Here is a 12,115-nt window from a genome sequence, read left to right on the forward strand (position 1 = left end):
GCAGCCTCCCCTAGGGCTGAGCTGTGTGGTGGAGACCATGGGCCTCCTGGAGAAGGGAGGAGTTGGGGACAGAAATAGGAGGAAAACAATGAGAGTCATAATGACTAAAAGTGACACTTTAGAGTGACTGGGAAGATGAGTAAGGATTCTGATCATGGAGACTGTGTGTCTAGGACATCTGTATCCTGGATGAGCCCTGTGTCTCTGGTTGTTGGGTCCCAAGAGGACAGGCCTTCATACCCCCACTTGATCTGTTTTGTACTGTTGCAGTTGATTGAAAACAGGAAGAAAAACAAGAACAATCTGTTGTTCTCAGTAATGTTTCTAAGGATGTTTACCCCTAAGCCATTGAGTTACGGTGATGGGCTTCCTGCTTTTGCTGTCTTAGCCTCCCCTGCTGAGGGCTAAATATACTGTGTGAGACAGTGGAATAAAGGCTTGTCTGCAGAACCTGAAGTTTTGTTCCATGTTAATCCTGACATCCCTTGCTCAGAAGAATGACAGTTGCCGTGCTGGTACGGCAAAGTAGAAGTTCCCACCAAGATCTGAGAAAGAAGGTGTAGAGGACGGGGTCATCCTAGGCTGGTAAGGATGGATTGGGGTAAAATGGGATCCACAAGCAGTAAGAGAGACCTGATATATCATGCCTTGGTCCAAGATCAGCTGCAGGCTGGGCACATTGTCCCCTCTACTTCCCCTTGGAATACACCCATTTTTATCATTAAAAAGAAATCTGGAAAATGGAGACTATTACAGGCCCTCAGGGGTGTCAATGAGATGATGCAGCCTATGGGTCCTCTTCAGCAGGGATTGCCCTTCCCTTCAGCCATACCCCGGGGCTGGCATATAATTATAGTGGATTTAAAGGATTGCTTTTTTACTATTCCTCTAGCCAAATATGAATGCCCTCGTTTTGCTTTTAGCCTCCCTTCAGTCAATTTTAAGAAACCAGCTTTGCGATTCCATTGAATTGTACTCCCACAGGGCATGGTAAATAGTCCTACAATATGCCAAATTTATGTTACTGCTGCTTTGGAGCCTGTCTGCTGTCAGTTTCCACAGTTATATATTGTTCATTATATGGATGACTTATTAATAGCAGGGCCTGATCAAGATCAACTGCTCAAGGCTTATATTCAAGTGCACCAGGATTTAGAGAAGGCAGGGCTGATCATAGCTCCTGAGACGGTCCAAATGCAAGCCCCATATTCCTACCTTGGGTACCAATTGACCATGGATGGAATTAAACCAAAAAAATTAACTATTGACACCTCTCATCTTAAAACCTTACATGATTGGCAGCAATTCCTGGGAGACGTACAGTGGACACACCCCTCCCTAGCAATCAAAACAGGTGACTTAAGGCCATTGTATGATATGCTCTTGGGAGATTCTGACCCAACCTCTCCCTGAATATTGATGCCTGTGGCCAGGCAGGCCTTAAGACTTCCTTTCAATGGACAACATTGAAAGGGTCCATCTCCAGCAGATTAATTATGATCAATCATTAAATTTTGCAGTTCTTGCTTCCAATTTTGCCCCTATGGGAGTCTTTTGACAGGATGGACCTATTTTATGGGTACACATGCCTGCCTCTCCAGCAAGGGTAGTCACCCCATACTATGAAGCTATATTACAGTTACTTTGGAAAGCTAAGAAGGTTGCTGCTCAGACATTTGGGAAGTACCCTGACAAGATTATAACACCTTATACTAAAGACCAACTAGTACAATTACAGCAGTACCATTATGAGTGGACCCTTTTTCTCATCTCTTTTTCCGAAAGTTTTGATTCTCATTATCCTCAGCATCCATTAATGGTCCTGTTCAAAAATCATCCCATTATATTCCCCTGAGTGATTAGAGGATCTCCCATACCCTCAGCTTGTGCTGTCTTTACAGATGCTTCCCCTAAAGGTAATGCAGTAGTGGTCTCTGGAGGAAAAGTATGGAAATGTCCTGTGGGGGGATGTATCAGCCCAAGCTGCAGAGGTAACAGCCTGCCTCATTGTACTCCAGCTCTTCCCTGGGGAACCTGTAAATTTGTATACTGATAGTGTGTATATGGTTCACATTTTTAAGCCATTGGAGACATCTGCATATATATCACCTACCTCTAAGGTCCATCATTTGCTCAGCTGCGTTCAGCATTTGATTTGGCAGCGGACTGAGCCTTTGTTTGTCGGACATATCTGCAGTCATACTCAGTTGCCTGGGCCATTGTCAGCAAGTAAAATTTAGGGGTTAACCCACGAGGGTTACGACAAATCAGTTATGGCAGATGGACATTACACACCTGCCTGCCGCAGGGAAACTTAAATTTGTCCATGTATCAGTAGACACCTTTTCAGGAGTAATTTTCTCATCCTTACATTCAGGAGAATGAGCAAAAGATGCCATTGCACACTGCCTATCTACTTTTGCCTATATGGGCAAACCTGAGGTTATTAAGACAGATAATGGCCCAGCATATATCATCAAAATATTTTTATCCTTTTGTTCATTCTATGAAATTTCCCATAAAACAGGCATCCCGTATAACCCAATGGGTCAAGCAATTGTGGAAAGAGCCAATCAGACCCTCAAGCAATATTTTCAAAAAAATTAAAAGGGGGGAGTTCATATTCTCCCCAGCTACTCAGTTACCCACCATTCTCTTTATTTTAAATTTTTTGACAGTGGATGCTGAAGGGCGCTCACCTATGGAACGCCATACACAAGTTAGGGCTCAGAACCTAGGATGGGTTCATTGAAAAGATTTGCAAACAGGAAGATGGATGGAACCAACCCCTTGTTGGCAAAGCTGAGGGGGGCTATATGAGTTTTTCCTCCAGGAGTTGATAAACCAATTTGGGTGCCAGAGCGATGCGTGAGGCCAGTGACCCAGGATGAAGACCACGATGTTCCTTCTGCTTCAGGTGATGACTCTGGTAACAACAACAGAATTATGAGTGATGGGGAGTCTGCTGAGAAACCCCCCCCACTTTTAATGCCAGTTAGTATTGCATAATACCTATGGTCCCAAACCTGCTCCTTGGTGTTGGGATGCTGATGGAGATTTTAATCTCCACCCAACAGTTATGTGGGGAGAAATGTATCACTCAAGAGTCTGATTTGTTATACTGCTGGACACAATATGACTATTTGATCCTCTGCTTGCATTCCTCCCCCATTTTTCTTTGTATTGTGGAATGGCACTTTGAAGGGGGCAATATTCTTAATTGTTCTTCCAGGATCTGCAAACTGAGTAATTGCTGGGATGGTTCTGATGGAGCCTTGATCGTTTGTGTGCCTGCTGTGATTCCTCTGCCGGGGCTGGTGTCTCAAGAACATCAGGAGATCATCCTTTATCGACAGCTGGTGCTGCTGGAGAATGTAATAAAAATCAATGTGATTATTGCAAGTTACAAAGTTCGCCTTCTCTGTGCACTTTTAATGGGCGGGGGTTCTATGATTGCAAGTTACAAAGTCAGCCCGACTTTGCTTGGCTCTGCTTTGATTCTATCTAAGCCTGAGCATGTAGACTCCTTTGCCCTGAGCTCTCCTGCTTCTGGCAGCCACCTTGGCCCCAGCCAGACGCGCGCCAGAGAGGGCGGGGTCGGGAGGGAAATGAGCTCTGCATAGAGGGCGGGTGGTACCGGGGAAGCCGGGTCCCCGGTTGGTCCAGCAGGACCCTCCCTGGAGGCGGGTCGGGGTCTTAACTGTTCGCGCCCCCAGGCTCGCACTCTGTGCGGTATTTCCACACCGCCTTATCCCTGCCCGACCTCGGGAAGCCCAGGTTCATCTCTGTTGGCTACGTGGACGACAGGCAGTTCGTGCGCTACGCAGTTCGTGCGCTACGACAGCACAAGGAGATTCCAAGAGGATGGAGCCGCGGGCGTCGTTGGTGGAGCGACCGGAGTTTTGGGAGAGGAGCAGATGGATCGCCAAGAACAGCGAGGAAATTTTCTGAATGAACCTGGGGAACCTCTTCTGCTACTACAACCAGGGGGAGGGCGGTGAGTGATTGCGGTTGGAGGATGCGACCATCATGAATCAGTCTAAAATTGATCCCATGTGCCAGATTCTTTCTGGAGATTTCGGACCCGCAGAGATGCTGAACAGGTGATGACCTGGACCCACTTTCACTTTCAGTTTAGAGGAGCCCGCGGGGCGCAGGGGACGGGGGACTGGGCAGGTGGGCGGGGCTGACCGCAGGGTTCCTGCAGGTTCTCACTCTGTCCAGAGATGTAGGGCTGAGAGGTGGGGTTGGACGGCTGTCTCCTATGCGGGTATTATCAGTTAGCCTAAGACTGCCGCGATTACATCGCCCTGAACAAGGACCTGACTACGTGGACTGCGGCGCAAGTCGGAGTAGGATGGTTTTGTAGAGAGAGACTGGATCTACCAGGAGAGCCCAGTGCTGGGAGTCACTGTGCAGACACCCAGAGAACGGAAAGGACGCGCTGCTGCGCACAGCTCCAGGGGCCGCGGACAAATCCTCCCTCTGCCCTCGGGCTGGGCTCAGTCCTGAGGAAGAGGACCTCAGCTGGGGTCATGCCCCCGTCTCTTCTTGTTTTTAGTTTTCTTTAAAAAAAAAGCTTATTACAAAAAAATCACACACTGAAATTGACCAGAACAAAGGCTATACAGTTCAGTAAATTTCTATAGTTACAGTAGCCATTATGAACTTGTAGAGATTCTCTTTAGATTTTACACATTCGTTATCAAATATAATTCATGCATTTATCCAGCACCTATATGCAAAAAAAGAAAGAAAAGAGAAACGAAGAAATCCATGACAGATTTATAACTAGAAAACAATTAACTTTATATCCTGCTTCATAACTCGAGTCCATTGCCTGCATTCAGTGCTCCTGCATCCCCGATATTTATGCGATCTTTCTATACTGTACACCTGTGAACACTTGTCTACACATAACCGAATATGATTGGCTATATCCTACATATGGGAAAAACCAATGTAGTTTATTTATGAGATTGCACGGCCTCAATTGATAATATACATGCTAAGTCCATCCATTTTCCTGGGTATTTTGTGATTATATTGGTTAGAGCTGAACAGTATTCCATCTTATTTGTATACCAAATTTCCATTTTCTATTCATCTGTTGATGGACACCTAGGTTAATTCCAATTCTTTGATCTTGTGAATAAATCAGCAATAAACGTGGGATGTAAATATCTGCCCAGAAGCAAAATAATTGAGTCGTATGGTAGTTCTATTTGAATTTTTTGAGTAATGTCCAAAATGATGGTATTAATTTACACACACACACACACACAAACACACACACACACACACACACACACGAGCAAGGACTCCCCTCCCTCCACGTCCTCTCCAACATTTGCTGTCAGATTTGCTGATGACAGCCTTTCTGACTGGGGTGAAGTGCTGTCTTCAAGCAGTTTTATCATCTCCATTTCACTCTTTCATGTGGCTGAGGGTTTGGTCTGCATGTGTGCATGTCCACCACGTGTGTGCCTGGTGTCTGGGCTCAGAAGAGGGTGTCAGGTCCCTGGGGCTGGAGTTACACACAGTGCATCTAACCCAGGTCCTCTGCAGAGCATCAAGTGCCTTCACCTCTGAGCCAACTCTCCAGCCCCTCAAAGGAATTTAATCTGCATTTCATGAAGGCTAGAGATACTGAACACACTAACCATAGCTAGTGGCCACTTGTGTGTTTTTCTTTTTTTAAGACAACTATCTGTTCAGTTTCCTCACCCATTAGTTGATTGGCAAGGTTGGTTCCTTGCTATTTAGTTTCTGCAGTTCTTCCTAAATTGAGACTCTAGTCCCTGCCTGCAGTCCAGCTGGTACAGGTCTCCTCCTTCTGTTCTCTCTGCTGATTGTGTTCTGCGCTCTGGAGAGAATTTATTTTCATGTTGACACATGGCATCATTAGCTCCAGTGGTATTGTCCTATTTTGAAATTTTTGCCTAATCCAATATCTAGAAAAAAATCCCAGTTTTCTTCTTGAACTTTGGGTTTTTCAGGTTTTAACATTTCCAAGTTGACTTTTTGTACAAGGAAAAAGGAGAGCATCTGAATTCATCTTCTCGGGTAGGAAAACGATGTTGCAGCATCATGTGTAGAATGGGCTCTCTTCACTGTGTGCTTTGCATTCTTCATGGAGAACTGAGTGTGCAAAGCTTTGTCATTTTATCTCCAGGGTCTCAATCCCAGGCCCTCGATTTTCCTGTCTAGTTTGTGTCAGTTCCAGGGCTGTCTCTGTCACTGCAGCTTTGCAGTGAAATGTGAGGTTGGGAGTGGAGCAGCTGCAGGGTGTTTGGCAGCTCATGGTTTTGTCATTGCATGTAAGTTCTTGTCGCTCTTCCTCAAACGACGGAATATGTCAGAGTCTTCATAGTATTGCATTAAATATGAATATTAAGTTTGATAGTACGGGCTTTTTACAATATTAACTCTGCCAGTTCAGGAGCATGGATTGTCTCCCCTTCCTCTAACACCCTCTACTGTGATTTCCTGTGTCAGTGTCTAGTGTTTTCATTGCAGACTTCTTTCTTTTCTTTGGTTACAGATATCTCTAGACACTTGATTCTGGTGGAGTCACGTTGATTGTCGTACATTTCCTAAGATACACTGCTGGCACAAATGAAGACTACTTTTTAAATATTGATGTTGTATCTGGAAACCACAGGTGTTTATTAGGTCTCAAAGTTTTCCTATGGACTCAACAGGATCTTCTAAGTAAAGAATCGTGTTGTCTGGAAATAGAGGTAGCGTGACTTCTTCCTTTTCTGTTTTCATCCCGTTTATGTCTATTTTCTGTCTATCTCTGATAGCTCATATAAATCATCACTGTATCAGATAGGATGGTGGAGACTGCACTCCTTGTCACCTCCTGGCTTTAGTCTCAGTCTAAACTCAGTCTGTTCTCCTTCTGACATCATATCCACCTCTCCCCCGTCTCTCACATGTGGGAGGTGGTAAGTTCTTTTTGATCTCCTTACCTTTAGCTTAGACTGACTCTCCCAGGACTCACCCTTCTCTCAGGACAATTCAGAGTGTGTCTCCAGAGGGAAGGGGAGAAGGTCCTGAAATGACCAAGGCAGTTGACCTTCAGTCTGCAGTCCTGAGGGCCACAGCATGCCACACGCCCAGTTCTCAGCTCACACACACTCTCTTGAGTCATCAGTGAGGCTGAATCCCTCAGCTCCACCCGGTCAGGAGCAGAAGGCCATTTTTCCTGATGTTAAACCCAGAGTTCTATGACCCTGGGCCACCGTCCTCTGGTTTAATGGTTGCTACCTTTGAAACCACCATAGTCAACAACTGCAACTCCACCTCTACAAGCAGCGCTGGGCCACAAGAGCTGTGGCCTGAGGAAATTCTGTTCCCTCAGGCACCGACTCTTTCAAAGCTACTAAGAGAACATATCTAGATCTCTGCTCCACTAAAGAACTCAGGATTCAAAGGCTGAGGTAGAATCCTCTTCCCAGGGAGGCTGAATAGCAAGCAGCTCACCTAGCTCACCTCTCACCTCCCAGAAGCCCTCCTGCTGCTTCTGGCCCCTCCTTACAACCCCTTCTCCACCTGGCTCCTCCTCACAACTTCCTGTCAGCTGGTAGCCGACCCAGCCTCTGGTGAATACAGGTGAATTGTATTTAATCAGACTCATCCTTGTGTCATTAAGCAAATGACCCAGGGCATAAACAAAAACCCTTAAAATAATTTCTACAACACTGGGCTCTTTCACCTACATATAAAAGTTCCTTGAGATGAGATTATCCAGAACCCTGTGTCTAAGTTACAGGGGATTTTCACCCCTCCCTCACCCAATTTCTGACCCTTCCTAGGAAGGTCTCATGGACCCTCTGCTGTCTCCAGGAGGAATGCAAAACACCTGACATTTCCAACTTTCCTCCTCAGATCTTCCAGAGACACATGTAACCCACCATCCTGGATATAAAGGTGATATCACCCTGAGGTGCTGGATCCTGGGATTCTACCCTGCTGACGTCACCCTGACCTGGCAGAGGGAGGAGGAGGAACAGACTCAGGACATGGAGCTGGTGGAGACCAGGCCTGCAGAGGATGGAACCTTCCAGAAGTGGGCATCTCTGGTGGTGCCTTCTGGGGAGGAGCACAAATACACATGCCATGTTCACCATGAGGGGCTGCCTGTGCTTCTCACCCTGAGATGGGGTCAGGAGGGAGTGGGTGCAGAGCTTGGGTCAGGGAAAGCTGGAGCCTTCTACAGACACTCAGCAGGGTGAGGCATCATAGCTTCAGCCCTGACCCTCACCTTCTCTTGCCTTCCCTCCTAGATCCCCACCCCCCGTCCACCATCACCATCATGACTATTGTTGGTGCTGTCCTTGGAGCTGTGGTCTTAGGTTTTATCATTGGTGTGATGATGTGGATGAGGAGTAACACAGGGTCTGCATTTGTTTATTTTCTGTTTTTGCATTCAGCACATTCAAGAAGGGTGCACACTCACACAACACACACACACACAACACACACACACACACTCACACAACACACACACACACACACACCACCCATGCCCATCTCTGGGTGTGTATGCTGACAGTCACCTTACTGTAGGGAAATGTTCATAACCCTGGTGCTGGAGGTGATGGGGACCTGATCCTCAGAGGTCAGAGGGGAAGGTCCCTGCTGAGCACAGACCTCCAGCCTGGCATTGGCTCTCTCCCTGCACACCTCCTTCTCCTTCCTGCTGACCCTTCCCTGGTCTGCAGTCACAATTCTGAAAACTCTCTGGGGACCAGGCCTTCCCTGGTCTCTCACAGCTTTTCCTCTCACAGGGGGAAAAGGAGGCAACTTTGCTCCTGCTGCAGGTCAGTGTGTCAGGGAAGAATCCTCCCTGAGGAACTGGAGTGGAGGCTGAGCTGATGGTTTCTCCTCCAGCCCCACCTGTCAATCTCCCGACTGTGTCTGGTTATTTCTGCTGCAGACAGGGACAGTGTTCAGAGCTCTGTCTTGTCTCTGGAGGCTTGAAAAGGTGACACCTTGGGGCCTGGGGTCGGGGCTGAGGCAAGGAGGAGAGGACTGGGTCTCAGGGCCTCTCAGACTTAGACTTCTCTGAGTGGAGGCCTTTGGGAGGTCCTTATAATGACTTTCATGACTCTTTTTCTTTATCTTGGAACAGCTGCCTCGTGGGCCTGAGAAACCAGTTCTGACTTAAGGACAAACAAATTCTCTGTGGACAGCAATGTCTGAGGGTTTCTGCTTTTCCTGTGCACACAATGAGAAAAGCTGGGGGCCAATCCCAGCCCTGTCCAGCAGGACCCTGCCCCTGCCCTTTCCTTGTTCCCTTCCTCAGCCAACCATCCTGGCCCACCACAGGCAGGAGGGGACATCTCTATTTCTGTCACCTCCTGCTGCCCTGAGTTCCAGCCCTCGTGTTCCCCACTGAACATAAAAATCAAATGTGAACTTGATGGTTCATGTCCTTAACTGAGACTGGCAGTCAAATTAAAGGAGAGAATTCTGCAAGTGTGATGTAGAAATTAAATGGCAGCAAGGAGAACCTTCCAGAATCTGTGTTTTTTGTGCTTCGTGTCAAGATGGGCACAGGAGGAGTCTGTGGGAGCTGAGTGAGGATGGGGCTGTGCTGGGTAGAGAGCTCTGTCCATTTGGGCTTCGTGCTCACTCTTTAACTAAGTCCTCCCTGTTTCTTCTGTGTCACTTAGTATAAGAACATGCTGAGACACTCTGATCACAGGAATACAGTGGTGTCCCCAGCCTCTCCTGTGTCCAGGATGAGAGCAGCCAGGGCTGCAGTGTGAGGCCTGCCTGGGCTCAGTCCTGGCTGTAGCCCTTTCCCCATCCATCCTGTTTACTTCTTCTATATTAGCTTGTGTGGAGGAGCCTCCCTGGGATCATTCGTGTGAGTGCTGCCTGTCTCTTTCTCCTTTGAGTGTGACCACAGTAGGACCTGTTTTTCCTGTCCTTGTCCCAGCCTGGCCCCTGCTCTCAGGAGGTGGTCTTCAGCCTCCTGAGCTCCTGCCTCCTTCAGGAGCTGTTGTCTGGAGTTTCTCCCCCTCTCCCAATTTTTCAGAACCTTACCCTTGTGTGTAGGATCAGCAGAAAGGACTGATCCACAGGGTCTCATCTTAGATCCGGTCTCATTAGTACTGTGTTCTGCTCTGCTCCACTGCCTCTACCTCCCTGGCTCTGGGAATCCTGGTGCTGCCTTTGAGGGTAACTCAAACTCATAGGCAGATTCCACTAGTGTGTGCAGCTAGGAAATTGATGAGGATCACAGTAACTTTGGTAATATTGGCATCAGCAGGCAAAGCCTTTGTGTGGTGAAGCTTTCCATGTAGCACATCTCAGTGCAGCCAAGAAGTTTCCTTTAACAGTGAAGAATTTGTTGGGCAGAGCTGGTGAACACAGGTAAACCCAGCATTCCCAAAACCGAGGCAGGCAAATCACTGAGATCGAGGCCAGTCTGATTCAGGACTGTCAGGGTTACACAGAGAAACCCTGTCTGGAAAAATAAAATCAAAAAACAAGCAAAAAAATTGAAGAAAATATAAATGCTTACTCACAGGAGAATCAGTTCATTTCAAACAAATGATACAAAATCAACAGTGAGTGACCTGTTCATTGGGTCTGTTTTAAACATTTTTAACGATCTGGATCTAGCGTTTTATGTGTGTGTAGCTTTATAATTGCTGTAACTTGGGTTGGAGTGATGTCTAGGAGGTTAATAGAACCCTGCTCTTTCAGAGGTTCTGAGTCCCTGCATCTGGTGCTCTCTTCTGGTATCCTTCTGTCTTCCTCTCTCTCTCTCTCTCTCTCTCTCTCTCTCTCTCTCTCTCTCTCTGACACTCTAATTCCAAGGCCACATACAGTGCCTCAGGCAAGTGTCCTTATCATGTCTGAAAACACATTAATAAAAAGTGTTAGTTTAATCGATGAGAACACCTCCTCTTCCCTCCTCTCCTGTCTCCTGGACAAGACTGCACCTCCTCTCAACAAGCTCCGCACAGCCCTCTCCCAGTCACCAGCAGTGTTTCCTAATAGATTCCTCAAGGGCTCCATCTGCACTGGGAATAACAGTCCTGCTCCAGGGCACCAGATTCTTGGATTCCTGATATTTCCTTCATGCCGCAGCTTCCTCCCTTGTCAGTGTGACTTCCTGCCCTGTCCCCTAACTCCTTAGGAACCTTCTTCCTGTGTGGATCTAATGCCTGCCTGTCTGCTGAGATGTGAGAAGATGTTTTCACCACTGAGCTCATAAGTCCTGATCTAACGTGCCTGGAGCAACCAACTCCCCTTCCTGCTGTTCATTTCTCAGGTCTTTTAACATTTAGAGCTGTTCATCCATACAGATCTTAGTCTTCTTATGCTTTTTATGCACGCACACACACACACATACACACACACATACACACACATACACACACACACACTCACACACACACACACACACATCCTTGCTGGCTTCCCTTTCTCACCTCATTGCTTCCTGTGGTCTATGACTCTGTGAGCCTGGCTGTTTCTTTCCTCTGAGCTCCCCAGCAGGGCTCATATCATGGTTTCAACAGCTGCTCAATTTTATTCTGCCTTTCCCAGGATGGGTTTGGTTGTTGCTCTAATACACCCAGAAGACTCTGTCACTGTCAGGCATCCCTATAGTCCCCATCAACACAGAGATGTCTGAGGCCAGCCTGGGATCCCCCTTAGAACCCACACCCACACTGGAGTCAACTCTCTAATGGCTGGTGTCTTGTCCACTGCAGAGGTTACTGTACAAACTCAAGACCTCTGGAGCCCCAGGCTACTGCTCTGAAAAACTAAGGACAGAATTCACAGAACTCCAGGGAGTGAGCATTTCACTCAGGCAGTGTTGCATGCCGGGAGCTGCGGGAGCAGCAGGGTTGGAGCACAGGCAGAACACAGAAAGACCATGTCCTGGTCGGGGCTGAGGTGACCAACTCCTGACTTCTGGGGCACTGTCCTCTCCTCTCCCTGACTGTCCTCAGAGGTGGGGACGGCCAGCAACCTTCCTCCCGCTGCAGCACCTGCTTTACCATCTGCAGAGCTGCTGAGCATGAAGTCACTGCTCACACCAACAGGCCGCCTCTCACACAGGAGCCTCTCTCTGGATTCC

General features: G+C 47.5%; 2 long non-coding RNA genes across 6 annotated transcripts; one reads left to right on the top strand and one right to left on the bottom strand.

The window, feature by feature from the left end:
• Positions 1–279: 279 nt before the first annotated feature.
• Positions 280–9,533, top strand: LOC148119245 (uncharacterized). Of its 5 annotated transcripts, none has more exons than XR_015735533.1 (6): positions 291–585; positions 3,233–3,374; positions 3,778–4,103; positions 6,545–6,743; positions 7,897–8,995; positions 9,143–9,533. It is a non-coding gene; the product is annotated as an uncharacterized LOC148119245 (long non-coding RNA). The 5 variants fall into 5 exon arrangements; XR_015735531.1 differs by having other exon boundaries at positions 293–585; positions 3,233–4,103; positions 7,897–8,406; positions 8,799–8,995; XR_015735532.1 differs by having other exon boundaries at positions 300–585; positions 3,233–4,103; positions 7,897–8,077; positions 8,799–8,995.
• On the bottom strand, positions 2,638–3,238 carry LOC148119246 (uncharacterized). The gene is made up of 2 exons (XR_015735535.1): positions 3,013–3,238; positions 2,638–2,926 (listed from the first exon to the last, which is right to left on the bottom strand). It is a non-coding gene; the product is annotated as an uncharacterized LOC148119246 (long non-coding RNA).
• Positions 9,534–12,115: the final 2,582 nt, after the last annotated feature.

The sequence above is a fragment of the Myodes glareolus genome, chromosome 18 (genome assembly GCF_982192425.1).
Source record: "Myodes glareolus chromosome 18, mMyoGla1.1, whole genome shotgun sequence".
NCBI lineage: Eukaryota > Metazoa > Chordata > Mammalia > Rodentia > Cricetidae > Myodes > Myodes glareolus.